An 18471-nucleotide genomic window follows, 5' to 3' on the forward strand; every position below is an offset into this window, starting at 1 on the left:
TCAAAATGCCTCTCAGCAAATAGCTTGGGGTGTCTACTTTCTAAAATGGGGTCATTTGTGGGGGTTTTGTGCCATCTTGGCATTTTATGGCCTTCAAAACTGTAATAGGTAGTGAGAAGTGAAATCAAAAATTTACGCCCTTAGAAAGCCTGAAGGCGGTGCTTGGTTTTCGGGGCCCCGTACGCGGCTAGGCTCCCAAAAAGTCCCACATATGTAGTATCCCCGTACTCAGGAGAAGCAGCAGAATTTATTTTGGGGTGTCATTTTACATATGCCCATAGCATGTGTGAGCAATATATCATTTAGTGACAACTTTGTGTAAAAAAAAAAAAATATATTTTTTTTTGTCATTATTCAATCGCTTGAGGCAAAAAAATAAAATATTCAATGGGCTCAACATGCCACTTATCAATTTCCTTAGGGTGTATACTTTCCAAAATGGGGTCATTTGGGGGGGGTTTTGTACTGCCCTGCCATTTTAGCACCTCAAGAAATGAGATAGGCAGTCGTAAACTAAAAGCTGCGTAAATTCCAGAAAACGTACCTTAGTTTGTAGATGTGACAACTTTTAAATATACAATTATTGGCTTTTTTTTTTACCAAAGACATGTGGCTGAATACATTTTGGCCTAAATGTATGACTAAAATTGAGTTTATTGGATTTTTCTAATAACAAAAAGTAGAAAATATCATTTTTTTCAAAATTTTCGGTCTTTTTACGTTTATATCGCAAAAAATAAAAATCGCAGAGGCAATCAAATACCATCAAAAGAAAGCTCTATTTGTGGGAAGACAAGGACGCAAATTTTGTTTGGGTACAACATTGCATGACCGCGCAATTACCAGTTAAAGCAGCGCAGTGCCAAATTGTAAAAAGACCTCTGGTCATTTACCAGCAAAATGGTCCGGTCTGAAAGTGGTTAAGAGGTATGGGCGGAAGCGCCATTGACGTCACTTCTGCCCTCCTATGGTATAGAGATGAGTGGGGGCCATCTTAGCCTCCCTCGTCTCTATACCCAGCAATGTGCAGGACCCGATAGCCTCCGCCACTACCGACGGCTCCGATAAGCGGCGCAGGGTGCGGGAGAGCAGCGGGAGGGGGGTGGCACCTCTCCCGCCACCGGTAATGGTGATCTCGCGGCGAACCTGCAGTGGAGACCACCATTATCGTAAACAGGACTGCCTCCTGTAAAGAGGGATATCTCTGTTGTGGCAGCAGCTGCTGCTGTTACAGAGATAACCCTCTTCAAAATACCGATGTATATGTACAGGAGGCGGTCCTTAAGTAATTAAAGAGCATTTTTTGGGAGTGAAAATCTGAGCTGTCCAAGTCCAATGCAAGTTTTAGCCATTGATTCTAATGGTAAAATTGTAACTTCCCCAAATAAATCCTTTTAATGTTGGGATGAAATGTATCTTTCTCTGAAATAAATTTTCCTTTGCAACATTGTTGCTTCTACTTCAACTATTTTGTTTTTAACTACTTCCCACCCGACCAATGTACATATACGGCCGGGTGGGAGCTCTCTACTTCTGAGTGGACGTTCCTGAACGTCCTTCAGAAGTAGGGGGATTGCGCGCGTGTGCCCACACAGCGGCGCGATCCCAATGCGCTCGTGTAACCCGGACACGGCGCATCTCGGATCGGCAGGAGGGCTCTGCGATTGGCCCTCCTGATTACATGATCATGTGATGTAAACAAACAGCCGGTTGCTAGGCAATAGGCTCTCCTCTCCTCACACGGAAGTCGTCGCTGAGGAGAGGAGAGCGTATCGCTGCAGCTGGCTGGTGATCAGCGAGTATGAGCTGTTTTTTACAGCTTTTTACTCACTGATCACCAGTCTAGTAAAAACACACGTCACCACACAGTGTAAACACAATGTCCCCAAATAATAAAACCACATGTCCCCCAGATATGTCCCACTGATTATCTGCACACATATGTCCGTGATCACCTGCACACATATGTACATGATCATTTGCGTACATATGTCCGTGATCACACAAACCAATGATTATACACTTAACCAAATTTTTTTTTACCAAAGACATGTAGCAGAATACATTTTGGCTTAAATTTATAACAAAATTTGATTTTATTGGATTTCTTTTACAATAGAAAAGAAAATATAGTTTTTTTTTCCAAATTTCCGCTCTTTTTTCGCTTATATCACAAAAAATAAAATTTGGGTACAGCATAGCATGACCGCACAATTGTCATTGAAATTGCGAGAGCTCTGAAAATCGGAAAATTGGGCTGGGAAGGAAGGGGGTGAAAGTGCCCTGTATTGTAGTGGTTAAGAATGCTAGAATGTGGAATGTTTTGATAAAATATATTTTTCTCTGTCACTTTCACTTGTACTCTTACATCTCACAACAATTTTTACCCAAACTGACACAGGTGTCTTTACAAACCACAAACCATACCATTGCTGATACCAATTTAAAATGAGTCTCCATTTTTTCTGCTTTTTATGATTTACATATAATCATAATTGTGATATGTGTACCAACATCAGAAATCAAAATGTAATTTAAAAAATTTGAGGGTAATATCAGTATTCTACACTCACCCACAAAGAACCACAAAATAATCACAGAATAAATCAAGAAGAATAACTCTTGAGTAAAGTAAATCCATCACCTGTATATGCAAAAGAAATGCAATATTTATGTGTATTTATGTGTAGGTATTTTTCACATGTGGCAGCGCTGTGGCTTAGAGGTTAGAACTTCTGCTTAGCATCTCTGAACGTCTGGGTTCAAATCCCAAACATGCCGCTGCTTCATGTAGAGAAATCGTCTCAACTACATTTATGTCTAATTGTAGTATTTTTATTTTTTCTTTTTCTTTTTTTTTTTTTTTTTTTTTTTTTGTAACCACCTTAGCGAATCACCAAGGAGAGACTTAAATCAACTTTACGTTCATTCCTATCTCTTGCTATTAATCTTCACATCATTGTGGCAATATCTTTTATTTGCATTTATTTTCTTTTTTTTCTCTTTTTTCTCCTTTTCTTTTCTTTTTTTCCCCTTCATTAAAAAGTTTTAATTCAAATTTATTTTGTTTATTAAATTGAGAATATTTTGTGCCCCAGCCCCTTATAATTATTTCCCCCCTCTCCCATCCCGCCCTCCCACTCCCCTAATGTGTCAGTAACTTTCCTCTTCCGTATTTCTTCCATAACAAGGTCTTATGATCTTAATTGTGCTTTATAACTCCATTCTCTTTTAAATTCTGTCCAACCTCTCCATTTTTTAATAAATGCTGCCCTTTCGCCTACATCTCCAATCCTTAAACTTTCCTTATTAAATATTTCTTCAACGGCATCTACCCACTCCCATGTCGTTGGGCAATCTACGTCCTGCCATTTCTTGGGAATCAGTTTTTTCGCCGCATTTAGGAGATGGGGGATGATTGTATCTTGATATTGTTTAACCCCTCCCTCTGTACCATGAAAAAGTACCATCCAAGGATCCACCTTCATCATTGTTTTAGTCATTTCTTCTACCATTTGCAAGATCTTCCCCCAGTATATCTTAATTTTGGGACATTCCCACCACAAGTGTGTCATTGTTCCTAGTGTTTTGCAACTCCGCCAACACTCAGCCGATCTTCCCTCTTGATGTTTAACAGTTTTATCTGGGGTATTATACCATCGAGATAAAAGTTTGTAATTCATCTCGGCGGTTTTATTATCTATTGCCGAACTGTGTGTTAATTTCAAAATTTTATTTATAGTTCCTTTATCTTTTTGTGCTCTTAATTCTTTTTCCCATTTTTTTATATATGGAGGCCCCTCCAGCTGACTAGTGGATAACAATAACCCGTACATCCTAGAAATTGTACCCTTAACCTTATCAGAGGTACAGAGCTGCTCCACCCCAGTCAGATCGTCTTTGGATCCGACTGGCTGAGGCAGCCCCTCTATGAAGTGAGCCAACTGGAGATAGCGCCATCCATCAATCCACGTCAATCCCTTGTGCTCTAAGTCTTCTAGTGATACAAGTTTCCCTTTATTCATAATATCTTTTATTTGTAATTTTTCCTTTTTTATCCAATTCCCACCAATTTCCCTTTTACCAGGGGGGAAAATACTCATTATCTTTCAACTCTATCAAAGGTGAATTATAGTGTCCGTTCAATCTTTTATACACCTCATCCCATGTTTTGAGTGCAATCCGTGTCAACACGCTCGTGTCCGGGTCTAATACCCTAAATTTTGGGGGGTTCCAAACTATCTTACTAAGTTGTGCTTTACTATATGTGCATTCTAAACTTACCCACCTTTTCTCATCTTTTTTCTCCCTCACCCAATCGGCAATTCTAGATAATACTACCGCCTTATAATAATATTGCAAATCTGGGACAGCCAGTCCGCCTCGGCTTTTCTCTTGTTTTAAAACCGTGTGGGAGATCCTTGGTTTTTTATTGGTCCATATATATTTACTCATTAGAGATTTTATCTTGCGAAAGTAACTATGGGGTATTGCAATCGGCATCATCTGAAATTTATATAATATTTTGGGTAGAATAAACATTTTAAAACACGTTTTTCCGGCCCAGCCAGGATAGAGGTCTATTGACTACCCTCCTAATTTCCGTTCTAATTTCGTTTAATAATGGGATGTAGTTTAGCTGGTAGATCTTACCTAAGGTGCGGGCCAGTTTTATTCCTAAGTATCTTAATTTTTTCACCCACTTAAATTTACAATACTCTTGGATTAGTTGTGCTTCTTGTTTACTAACGTTTATATTGAGAATTTCAGATTTTGTTTGGTTAATTTTAAAATTTGACAGTTTCCCATAGTCATCAAGGGCTTCAATTATCCTAGGTATTGAGCTTGTGGGTTTACTAATATAAAACAGTACGTCATCAGCATATGCTGCTAATTTATGCTCCTCCTGCCCGCCATAATTCCTATTATCTCTGGGTTGTTTCTGACTGTCGAGAGTAGGGGCTCTAGCGCGAGTACAAAGAGAAGGGGGTGAAAGTGGGCATCCCTGTCTAGTCCCATTTTCCATCTCAAAGGGAGGGGAGGGAACCCCGTTTATATTTATGGTTGCTTTTGGGTGATGATACAATGATTTAATCCATTTGGCCATCCTTGGCCCGAAACCCATATTTTCAAGTGTCAGGAACATAAATCTCCAATCGACCCTGTCGAAGGCCTTTTGTGCATCTGTTGACAGTAATAAGGCGGGGGGTTCCGTCTCCTCCCTCTGAGATAGCACCAATAGGGTTCTAACCCCGTTGTCCTTACCCTCCCTCCCAGGGACAAACCCTACCTGGTCGGGATGTACCAGTGAGTTCATTACTGTCTTCATCCTAGTTGCCAGTACCTTGGCAAATAGTTTAGTATCTGCGTTCAACAGTGATATTGGTCTATAACTAGAGCACCTGGTCTCATCTTTTCCTTCCTTCCGGATGACAGTAATTGAGGCTATCAATGCCTCCTTACTCAGTTCGTACTCTGTCCCGATTCCATTCATATATTTACATAGTCTCGGTATCAGAATCTCTTTGAACCTTTTGTAATACCGAATTGTCAATCCGTCAGGTCCAGGGCTTTTCCCCTGAGCTGAATCCATTAATGCCTTATTTATTTCTGTTATGGGGCAATCTAAGTTGTCTTTATCTATCTCATCAATCTTGGGGAGTCTAGCTTTCTTAAGATATGCTTCTGTTTCTTTTATTTTCCCGTCTATCTTCTTCTCCTTGTTTTTCACTGCGTATAATCTCTCGTAATATGCTTTGAATGATTCTGCTATTTCTTTTGTGGTATACACCATATCTCCACATTCCGTTAGAATTTTCTCAATATAGTTAGTAGCTTTTTTCTTTTGAAGCACTTTGGCTAGGTATTTGGTGGGTTTGTTCCAATCTTGATATCGGACTCTCTCTCTAGTTGATTAAAAACTTTTTTTGTTTCTTGTTCCATTAACCTCTGTAGTTCTTCCCTTTTAGATAATAATTTTAGGTATACTTTTTTATCCACAAAACCTTGTTTATGTTGTTGTTCTATGTTCAAGATTTCTTCCCTTAGTTTATTACTCTTTGCGGCACATTCTTTTTTTTTCCGCGACCCCAAGGCCATCAAAATCCCGTGGATATACGCTTTATGGGCGTCCCATAGGACATGTCCAGATATCCCCTCAGTCTCGTTCATTAAGAAGTATTTTTCTAATTCTCCCCTTATTACTTCCCCTCCCTCTTTAAAATTAAATCTTCGTTTAGCCGCCACCTATTAACTTGATTGTTATAGCCAGGGATCTGCATTTTCATTTTTACAGGAGCATGGTCTGACTGTGTTGTTATTTCAATACTCGTTTCTAGCACCGCCTCTAATATTCTATGTTCCACAAAGATATAATCTATCCTAGAATAGGTCCCATGCACAGGGGAGTAAAACGTATAGTCCCGTTGTTTTGGATGCTGTACCCTCCATACATCAACCAATTGACTATTACTCAGATTTTGATATTTTTTTTTTTAATTGTGCGCTACTCCTTCCCTGTGCACGGGACGTGCTATCTAGTCGAGGATCCAGACAAAAATTCAGGTCTCCCATCATTACCACATATCCACTTTTAAATTCCTGAACCTTGGCCAATATTCCCTGTAGAAATTTTATAGGATTATTATTCGGGGAATAAATGTTAATCAAAGTATCTCTTATATTTCCAAATTTCCCCTTAAGGAGCAGATATCTACCCTCTGGGTCCGTTTCTCTTCCCTCTAGAACGAAACGAATATTTTTTCCAAATCCTATTGCTATCCCTCTCCCCCTGTTTGTAATTGTGTCGCCATAGTACCAACTCGGGTAATCTTTAGAGTAAAGCCTGATCTTTGATGTAAATGAAATATGGGTCTCTTGTAAGAAAATTACTTCTGCCCTACATTGTTTTAATTCTTCCAAAATTTTATACCTTTTTTTTTGCTGTATTGAGACCCTTGACGTTATAGGACAGAAAATTAATCTCCATTGTTTTATTATCCATATTTTCTATTTAGACCTTGTTTTTTATTCTTTCTCCTGAGGATTTTACTACTGACATTACCCCCCCTCACCCGCAAACCCTCTCCACTCCCCCAACCCCCTCCCCCCCTCCCCTTTTTGGCCATAATTCGGCCCTCGATTTGTTGATGGACCTAAGATCTCTGTCCATTTCCAAATCTTTGATGTTCCGAGGTGGGGGATTCTCCTATCTGCCTCCCTACCCCCTCTCCTTAGATGTAACCTTCAAAAAGGAGGGGGGTAGTGGGCCCACCTACCCTCCAGCCATGATTACCTACAATCTCCTCCCTGCCCCTCCCCGCACCAATTCCCATCACTCCTGTCCTATAACAAAAAAAAAAAAAACCGAGCTCTCATAATATGTCCCCGTGCACATCTATCCAGCCTGGAAGAGTTGGTGCTTGAATTCCCAATTTATCGCAGAAATCTCCTAACTCTTCTGGGAAACTCAGCCTAACCGATCTTCCATCTTTATATGCTAACAGACAAGCCGGGAACCCCAAACTCTATCTTATATTCTTAGCTCTCAGCTGTTCTAGTAAGGGTCCTTTCACACGGGGCGGATCAGTTCTGATCCGCCCCGTGGATATCCGTTTGCTCAGCGGGGATCACTCCGCCGATCCCCGCTGAGCAGGGAAATGACAGCTCCGTCTCTGCACACTGCGCAGGGACGGACCTGTCACAGCGCCGCTCTCCCCTATGGGAGATCGGATGACGACGGACCGCAGTGCCCGTCGTCACCCGATCCGATGACGGATGGAAAAATAGCTTTTTCCTCCATTACACTTTTTCGGATCGGAGCGGGTCGGATGTCAGCGGACATGTCACCGCTGACATCCGAAGCTCCATAGAGCTCTATGGAGCACCCGTTCAGGTCCGCCTGAAAAACTGACAGGCGGGCCTGAACGGGACGTCAGTGTGAAAGAGGCCTAAGGGTTTTAAGAGGCGTTTCCGGACCAAAGTTTCGGGTGCTAGGTCTGGGAAGATTTGTATCTCAGTTCCAGCATATTTTAATGGGGCTATTCCCCTAAGTTTCCTCCAGATCTCCATTTTGTCTTCATAATGTTCGAATCTAACTATAATGTCACGTGATCTTCCAGTTTCCTCCATCTTTTTCTTCCCGACCCGGTGCACCCTTTCAATCCTGGGGAATTCCTCCTCTCCGCAATATTGGGCTGAGTATGTCTTCTATAATTTCCTTTAGCTCCGCTTATTTTCTGTGACCGCTCGTATTCTCAGATTTTGTCTTCTATTTCTATTTTCTTGGTCTGTAAGTCGATAAAGAATGTTTCTCTGATTTCGATATACTACTTTAGTTTGTTCCTGTACTTTGATTAAGTCTTGAGCTTGTATATTAATTCTTTCTTCTACTGCCTCTACCCGCGTTAGTAGATGTCCCAGGTCACTTCTTAGCAAACTTATTTCTGATTTTATAACGTTCTCCAATTTTAGAAGCATCTCCCTCATCATCCCTTTTGTTATCACCTGGTCATCCACTCTTTGATCTTCACCTTTACTTAGTTCCAATTCACTCTCAGTGGTCGTTTCGTCACGAGATTGGTCCGAAGCTTCCCTAACTTTTTTCCCTGTACCCCTATCCATCTCCAGGTTGGGGGGTGGTTTTTCCTTCTCGCCACCCCTCGGACTGGCTCCTTGAGTCATGTATTGTTTTATAGTAGTTTCAGTAGATGTATTTTTTGGGGTCTTAAAGCCGCCTCCCTTGGCGGTTTGTTTTGAGGATCTACTCATACTGCTTTTCTTTTTCTCACGTACTCGCTTCCCCAGTTTGTTAGTTTCAACACTTCCCTGCTCCCCTGCAGGAAGTTTTTTCAGGTATTCCGTTTTTACTTTTCAAAAATGGCAAACAACAATACTCAGTCAGCAGTCTTTTTTTTCCCTGATTCTAATTTTCTTGTTTTAACTAGCCGCCAGTATTTGGAGAATGCTATATTTTTAACCACCTGCCACCTTAACTATTTCCGCCAGTATTCCTGTATATCGCTCTCAGGCCAACATTCCAGGTGCATAATATCTCAAGTATGTTCCTTCACGGCCGTAATCATATCTATCTGGGGGTATAAATTGCCATTTAACCCTTAGCCATCTATAGCCAGCCGCTATAGTGATCTACTTGTTAGCAGCTAAGTTTTTCCAGACTAAGATCTCGTGCATAATATTTCCTAGCTATTGCTACGATGTTAGTAAAACAGTCAGATGGGAATATAGTTCATCTCTCCAATAAAGAGGGAAAATCGTAGACAAAAGAAAAGACAAAAAAGAAAAGACAGAGAAGTAAAGAAAAAAAGATCCAGTACAACAGTCAAACTTCTCAGTTCTGGACGTTGTATCCTCTACGTGGCGTACTACTGTCCAACCTGGTGATCTTTTGTAAACTTCCAATGGATGGCCAGAGGGTTTACCGAATAAAACAAAAATAAACACAGGAAAATACAGAGCAGTAGTTTAACTTATTAGTCCCATGCGTTATTCCTCTGCATTTCCTAACATCGTCCCGCCCGGTAACCTTATATGGGCATCTACAGGGTAATCGTCTGCTTATGTTCGACTCGATAGTTTTCCATTTATTTTATCCTTTATAAAATTTCCTGCTTATTGCTGTTCGGTTAACATTTGTTACAATATATATCATATATAGATAGAGGAAAAAAAAAAAAAAAAAAAAAAAGATACCGGGCGACTGCCCAACTTATCTGATCCAAGTATTGTTCCTTAGTACTTCCTGATGCTGTCCACTTAAGTAATTAGAGGTCGACCGATATATCGGCCGATATTTGCCGTTTTTTAATTAATCGGCATCGGCGGATTGTGCTGATAAAAAGCCGATTTAGAACTACAGCGGGACTTTGAAATTACTTCTGTATAGAAGTCAGTGTAAGTTGCCATAGAAACGTCTTTCCTCCTCTCTGGGCAGGCTGCCAAGAAAAGAACAGAAAGATACAATGTTTACACTTGAATGAATGAAGTCATCTCTGTGTGTAGAAGTTCTCAGTTTAACCACTTGGGTACCGCGCTATTGCCGAATGACGGCATTAGCGCGGACCTAGATTTCCGGGACTACGTCTATTGACGTCGTCCCGGTTACGAGCGGCCTGCGCGCCCCGAGGGGCGCGCGCGGGGCGCTCTGTGATCGGCGAGTCCGTGAGACTCGCCTGATCACCGATCCGTGTAAGGGGTCGATCCCGACCCCTTATCACGTGATCAGCTGTCAGCCAATGACAGCTGATCATGTGATAGAACGGAGCCGGTAATCGGCTATTATTCCTCCTCGCGCTGACAGCGCGAGGAGAAAAAAAAAAAGCCGATCACCGGCGGCCGTGATCGGGACATCAGTCCCGATCACGGCCAGCAATGCAAGGCACCACATGCCACCTGCCAGTGCCCACCTGCCTCCCGCAGTGCCATCCTGAAGTATAAGTAAAAGTAAGTGCCCCCCGTCTGTGCCCATAGTGCCACCCACAGTGCCACCCCACAGTGCCACCCACAGTGCCACCCAATCTGCCTCAAAGGTGCTGCACCCCAGTGCCGCCCATCAGTGCCCAGCAGTGCCGCCCATCAGTGCCCAGCAGTGCCACCTATCAGAGCCACCTATCAGTGCCCATCAGTCCCATCTATCTGTGGTACCTATCAGTGCCCATCCGTGCCACCCATCCGTGCCACTTATCCGTGCCACCCATCCGTGCCATCTTATCTGTGCCCATCTTTGCCCATCAGTGCCGCCTTATCTGTGCCCATCGGTGCCGCCTTATCTGTGCCTATTAGTGCCGCCTTAACTATGCCTATCAGTGCAGCCCATCAGTGCCCACCAATGCAGCCCATCAGTGCCCACCAATGCAGCCCATCAGTGCCCACCAATGCAGCCCATCAGTGCCCACCAATGCAGCCCATCATTGCCCACCAATGCAGCCCATCAGTGCCCACCAATGCAGCCCATCAGTGCCCACCAATGCAGCCCATCAGTGCCACCTTATCAGCGCACTTCAATGAAGGAGAAAAATGACCCGTTTGCAAAATTTTATAACAAACTATTAAAACATGATATTTTTTTTTTTTTGCATCTTTTTTTGTTTGTTTAGCAAAAAATAAAACTCCGAGCTGTAACTAAATACCACCAAAAGAAAGCTCTATTTGTGGGAAAAAAAATGATAAAAATTTCATTTGGGTACAGTGTTGTATGCCCGCGCAATTGTCATTCAAAGTGCATCAGCGCTGAAAGCTGAAAATTGGTCTGGGACTGAGGGGGGTTTAAGTGCCCAGTAAGCAAGTGGTTAACCATTTAAAGACTAAATCTTTTCTGACACTTGTTGCTTACAAGTAAAAATCCTGTATTTTCTGCCAGAAAATCACTTAGACCCCCCGAAAATTATTTTTTTAGCAGAGATCCTAGGGAATAAAATAGCGGTTGTTGCAATATTTTATGTCACACGGCATTTGCACAGAGGTCTTTCAAATGCATTTTTTTGGGAAAAAAATACACTATTTAAAAAATAAAAATAAAATAAAAACAGTAAAGTTAGCCCGTTTTTTTTTTTTTGTCCAAAAGTTTTGACTACCTGTTTTTATCTAAAATCATACATACAAGTAAACTGATTGGAGGTTTGTTTTGTTTAATAAATGTTTAAATGTAAGAAATTTTCTGTATCACTTATGAAGACTGCTTTCACACTGGAGCGGGCAGGCGTTGATGGTAAAACGCAAGTTTTAGTGGCTCTTTACCATCATTTTAGCGGTGCTATTTGGCTGCTAGTGGGGCGCATATAACCCAGCTAGCGGCCAAGGAAGAGGTTAAATGCGCCCATGAAGCACTGCTGCCAAATCGCATTGCATGCGCTTCGGCAGTGGTGCCCATTCATATCAATAGGCAGGAGTGGTGGAGGAGTGGTATACACCACTCCAAACGTGCTGCTTGCAGGACTTTTTTTTTTAAAGCGGAGGTCCACCCTAAAGTGGACCTCCGCTCATCGGAACCCCCCCCCCCCCTCCGGCGCCACAATTGGCACCTTTCAGGGGGGAGGGGGGGTGCAGATACCTGTACAGTACAGGTATTCTGCACCCACTTCCGGGATAGCTCTCTGCGGAAAGGGGCGTAGATTACGCCCCTTTCTGCAAGTGCCCGCCCCTTTCCGCAAGTGCCCCGCTGCCTGCTGGGAAACACACAGATCCCAGAGGCAGTGGGGACCATCCTTATTGCGCAGCGCGATTCGCGCATGCGCAGTAGGGAACCGGGAAATTAAGCCGAAAGGCTCCATTTCCTGATTCCCATACCCAAGATGGCGGCGGCAGCACCCGACAAGTCGATCTAGAGATCGGCTTCGGGTGCCAACATCGCGGGCGCGCTGGACAGGTAAGTGTCACTATTTTAAAAGTCAGCAGCTGCAGTATTTGTAGCTGCTGGCTTTTAAAAAAAAAAAAAAAAAAAAAAAAAACGCGGAGTTAAGATCCTGCCAGCGCATTGCCTCAGTGTGAAAGCACTCTGTCTTTCACACAGACTGCAGGGGAGCCATTTTGCAGGCACTTTACAGGCACTATTTTTAGCCCAAAAGCGCCTGAAAAACGCCCCAGTGGGAAAGGTGCGTTAGATCAAGGGGGATTAAAAAAAAAATAATAATAATATATAAAAAAAGGAAAAAAATAAAGAAATAAAATAAAATCGGCCTAACATATCGGCCCAAAAAAAAAAAAAAAAAAAAAAAAAAAAAAAAAAAAAAAAAAATCGGCATCATATATCGGCTATCGGCCGCCATGATTTCTAAATATCGGCATCGGCCAGAGAAAAACCCATATCGGTCGACCTCTATAAGTAATGCTTATGACCGTCCATATTGACCATCTGCTTCAGGACAAATAGGAAGTTTACAAACAAACTTTTATATCATATTTATATCATAGGTGCTGTTACCCAACTTCCTGCTGCTAAATTAACCGTCACTTGACCACATAAGTTCTTATAATCGCCAGCTAAGAAAAAATAGAAGACTACAGCTGGATTGTGTACTCTAAATGTTATTTCCCAGTGTATCCTTATCCTCTATTTATGTACAGCTGAGGGATTTACCAGACAGTTATATTTTTCATATATCTCTCCTTCTGCTGTCATCATATTGTTAACCGTCCATTATATATAATTCGTGCAGACAAACCACTGAGGGGAAAAAAAAAGAGGGATGGGAATGTCATCAGCAACATCAATCAGCATTGCAGCATTATATTCAGCTGAGGATTTTCTAATAGGATCTGTTGTTTCCTGCCTTTTACTGCTATTTTAACATTTACACTCTGACATTAATGTGTAAACGGAATGTACAGCGCAGGTCTACAGCCATCAGACTTATCTGTTCTTAGATGTTGCTCCTCTCGTTTTCAGTTGCTGCTCTCCTTTCCTCTCCCTCTTACAGCTCAGTTCTTAATCTCCACGCATCCCTGCATTCCTCCAGGGGGGCCGTGGGGGGGAGCGGGGACGGGGATCCGTCGCGGGCGGTGCTTATTGTGTCCTGGCCGGTGGGCAGGCGGGTGTCGGAGCGGGCTCATGCGGCGGCGGACTCGTGCTGCGGTGCACCGAAACTTGTCGGAGCCTCTCACCCTCCGACCGTCTCCTCTTGTGTGTTCCGCACACCCTCTCCGACGAGCCTCCTCAAACCCCTCCCTTCGCAGGTGAGCGGCCTACGTCATGGCAGCCACCTAATTGTAGTATTTATGTGTAGGAGGGTTCCACCACCATTGTAAATCTTGCCAGATACACAATCTACCAAAAGTATTGGGACACCCGCCTTTACACACACACACACACACACACCTATTCTTGTAGAAGTGCATTTGTGACGCCAGGCACTGATGTTGGATGAGAAGGCCTGGCTCACACTCTGCTCTAATTCAGCCAAAAGGTGTTCTATCGGGCTGGGGTCAGAACTCTGTGCAGGCCAGGCAAGTTCCTCCACATCAAACTCTCTCAACCATGTCTTTATGGACCTTGCTTTGTGCACCTCGACACAACAGAACACCTTGGGGATGAATTAGAGCGGAGACTTAAGCCAGGCATTCTCGTCTAACATCAGTGCCTGACCCCACAAATGCACTTATTGAAGAATGGTCAAACATTCCCATAGACAAACTCCTAAACCTTGTGGACAGCCTTCCCAGAAGAGTTGAAGCTGTTATAGCTGCAAAGGATGGGCCAAATTAATTTTGAACTATGCAGACTAAGACTGGGATGCCATTACAGTTCATGTGTGTATAAAGGCAGACGCCTCAATACTCTGGATATTGATATATTGCTTGTGACATTGAACATGGCTATGGACTTAGGGCTGGTTCACACAACAGAGATGCAGACGTGTGAGGCTGCCCGCTGGCTAAACGGATAGCAATTCTGTGTAGCCGCACTGTGTAAGCTTGTTTTAATTATGAATTTCAATAACATTATTCTCCTTTGTCTGCATCATGTAATTTATGTATTTTTGATTTGTAAATTTATTGATTTATGTATTTCTTTGTAAGAATGTGAATATATATATATATATATATATATATATATATATATATATAAATTTTTTATGATTATAACTGTACTATATTTTATTTCTGCTTTAATAATCATGGACCGCCTTCAGGGGTTAATGACATCAAATCAAATAAAAATGTATTTAATTTGTTCATACATATTATCCATACCCTCAATGACGTCATGTTTCATGTAAAGTCCCATTTCTAATTAGAGGTCGACCGATATGGGTTTTTCTCTGGCCGATGCCGATATTTAGAAATCTCCACGGCCGATGGCCGATATATGATGCCGATTTTTTTGGGCCGATATTTTAGGCCGATTATTTATTTTTTCCCCTTCATCTCATAAAATCTAACAGTTAGACATCTTTTCCACTGGGGCGTTTTTCAGGCGCTTTAAAATAGCGCCTGTAAAGTGCCTGCAAAACGTCTCCCCTGCAGTCTGTGTGGAAGCCCCGAGTGCTTTCACACTGAGGAGATGCGCTGGCAGGACGTTAAAAAAAAAAGTCCTGCAAGCAGCATCTTTCGAGTGGTGTATACCGCTCCTCCACCACTCCTGCCCATTGAAATGAATGGGCACCGCTGCCGAAGCACCTGCAATGCGATTTGGCAGCGGCGCTTCACGGGCACATTTAACCCCTTCCTGGGCCGCTAGCTGAATTATAAGTGCCCCGCTAAAATGACGGTAAAGCGCCGCTAAAACTGGCAGCGTTTTCCTGTCAACGCCTGCTCGCTCCAGTGTGAAAGCAGCCTTAAGTGATACAGAACATTTATTACATTTATTAAACAAAACAAACATCCAAACAGTTCACTTGTATGTATCATTTAGAAATATATATATTTTACACAAACACAGGTAATCAAAACTTTTGGATGAAAAAAAAAAAAAATGGGCTAACTTTACTGTTTTTTTTTTTGTTTTTTTTTTAATCTGTGTATTTTTCCCCAAAAAAAATTTAGTTTGAAAGACCGCTGTGCAAATACCGTGTGACATAAGATATTGTAACAACCGCTATTTTATTCCCTAGGATGTCTGCTAAAAAAATATATAAGTTTTGGGGGTTCTAAGTGAATTTCTAGCAGAAAATACAGGAATTTTATTTGTAAGCATCAAGTGTCAAAAAAGATTTAGTCTTTAAAAATGGTTAAACTGAGAACTCTACACACTAGTTGAGTTCATTCATTCAAGTGTAAACATTGTATCTTTTTGATCTTTTCTTGGCAGACTGCCCAGAGAGGAGACAAGTTGCTTCACTCAAGTCTCCAGGCAACTTGCACTGACTTCTATTACTAAAGTCATTTGCAAGTCGCGCTGAATATATCATCGGCCTTTTTTAACAGCACAATCGGCCGATGCCGATTAATTAAAAAACGCCAAATATCGGCCGAACCAAAGTACAAATATTAGTGTGCTTAATACACAACATATGTATAAGAACACACAACTACTGGTGAATATTAGTGGCTAAAAGTGTAAGTCCCAGCAAAAACAGTCGACATGTAGAATAATGGACAAGTATTCCCAACGAGAGGATCGAATAACCCACAATTCAGTTGGACCGGGAACAACGACTTGTCTGAAGTAACTTCAAAAAGAATAAATAAATAACTCTTACCAGCGGGAATGGACTCATCTGTCATATGACAGTGGGTCAACTGCGCTTGTAATCCCAAGTGATACCAATCGGGTATTGTGGGTTGATGGTAGTTCACATAGATCACCACGCTGTCTCCGGATTGCACGGACTTCCAGTGTTGGAGGCTATAACATGCGCCTCCCGGATCAACAGGGTCCAGTTGTTCACATTGGGGTACCACCCCAAGTGCGGTGAGTATTCAAAAAAAAAAAAAAAGAAAAAGAAAAAAAAGGCTCCAAAATGGTGCAGGTCAGACGGTCCGTGGGTTATTCGATCCTCTCGTTGGGAAGACCAACACCGATACTTGTCCATTATTCTACATATGGAGACTGTTTTTGCTGGGACTTACACTTTTAGCCACTAATATTCACCAGTAGTTGTGTGTTTTTATACATATGTTGTGTATTAAGCGAACTAATATTTGTACTTTGGTTCACCCATTTTTTATATATTTTGTCATTTGTATGTGGTATAGTACTGGTTTCATTACTAAAACCCCTTAATATTCTATATTTTTTTCACTCACTCACTTAGCCCTATTACAAGGAATGTAAAGATCCTTTGTAATAGGAATATGGCATAAACGGTCCTCTTTACAGTGAGATATGGGGTCAATAAGACTCCACATCTCACCTCTAGGCTTGGAAGCCTGAAAAAAAAAAAAAAGAAGAAGAAGAAGATCTCGGCTTCCCAGCCGAGGTGATGCCATTCGTTTGAATGCAGAGGCCAAAGATGAGGTAAGGGAAAGTATAACTTTTTTTTTTTTTTTTTTAAACAAAAAAGGAGGCTTTAATATTACTTTAATGATCATTTTCCAGAGTAGCCATCTATCTATCTATCTATCTATGGTACCAACCGTGGCTAGGTTTCTTTAAGAAATTGTAAATATGACTGCCCCCCGCAAAAAATATTTGGTTTTCCCCACTCTGATACTTAGCTGGTGTGTGGGCTCCACCTTAGTTATGACAGTTAAAATGGTTGTAAACCCTTTACAACCACCTGTAGCTAACCTGGATATCTCCAAAACTTGCACAGTTTAGGAGATATTACCTGTATCTGCATGTGCCCACGTCATCAGCACGGACTGAAGCAATGGCACGTATGTGCTGTTGCTTCACTTAGTGTGCAGTTATGCTATGCATACTAGCTCATTATGCCTTTGTCTTGTAGTTCCTTTTAATTATCATTAGTAACTGAAGGTAAATAAAGACAGATCTTAGCACTGACAATTTGATAAATGAAGAAACTGTCTTTACAAAATATAAAGACGTAAAAAAAAATTTAAAAAAAAAGGTATGGCTCTCCCACAGAAAAATGCCATATAGAATACCAAAATTGTCAACTCCTACTTAAAAAGCCTAATGTGATCTCTGCATTAAGCAACTTATTTTAATCCACTTCTCATAATCCCTTGAAATCTTCTTTAACCATGTGGCATGACTATGAAACAATATTACTCCAACTTTGCCTACCCCGTTGATGATAACACAACAAAACAAAGCATTTCAGTTTCTGCAAATTACCAGCTTCTTGACCATGTGACACATGTAAACAATATATCCATCAGGCTACATAACACATGCTAATTCTATATGATGTACAGCTGGCTCCTTTGATAAATCAATCAGTTGTCAATTATCATTCAAAAACATTAATAATTTAAAATGTATCTATGGATACATAGTTATTCTGGTTGAAAAAAAAAAAAAAAAAAAAACACATCTAGTTCAACCAATAAAAGGAAAAAAAAAAAGAAAAAAAAAAAAGAAAAACCATATACACAATCATATACCCACAGTTGATCCAGAGTAAGGCAAAAAAAAAAAAAACAGCAGAGCATGGTCCAATTTGCTCCAGCAGGGGAAAAAAAAATTCCTTCTTGATCCCACCGAGTGGCAATTGGATATTCCCTGGATCAACTTTACCTATAAATGTTAGTATCCAGTTATATTATGTACATTTAGGAAAGAATCCAGGCCTTTTTTAAAGTAATCTACTGAGCTGGACAGAACCAGCTCGAGGGAGTCTATTACACACTTCTGCAGCTCCCACTGTGAAAAAACCTTTCCATATTTGGAGATTAAATCTCCAATGGTCCTATATTAATACTCATAACAAGTTTAAATTATTTCTAGTCTACTCTTATTAAAAGGGGTTGTAAACCCTCGTGTTTTTTCACCTTAATGCATCCTATGCATTAACGCACAGTGGGGTGGAGGCGCGGTACGTTTGAAGAGTGTTTTTAGCACGTTCCCTGCATTTTCGGGGCGGAAAAATGCAGCATGCTTTAATTTTT

General features: G+C 41.4%; 1 protein-coding gene across 5 annotated transcripts in view; it reads right to left on the bottom strand.

The window, feature by feature from the left end:
- Positions 1 to 18471, bottom strand: part of BBS1 (Bardet-Biedl syndrome 1) — a 125460-nt gene that overhangs the window by 84390 nt on the left and 22599 nt on the right. The gene's annotated exons all lie outside the window — the stretch shown is intronic.

The sequence above is a fragment of the Lithobates pipiens genome, unplaced genomic scaffold, assembly GCF_037356315.1.
Source record: "Lithobates pipiens isolate NorthernLeopardFrog02 unplaced genomic scaffold, aLitPip1_a1.2 Scaffold_10, whole genome shotgun sequence".
Taxonomy (NCBI): Eukaryota; Metazoa; Chordata; class Amphibia; order Anura; family Ranidae; genus Lithobates; species Lithobates pipiens.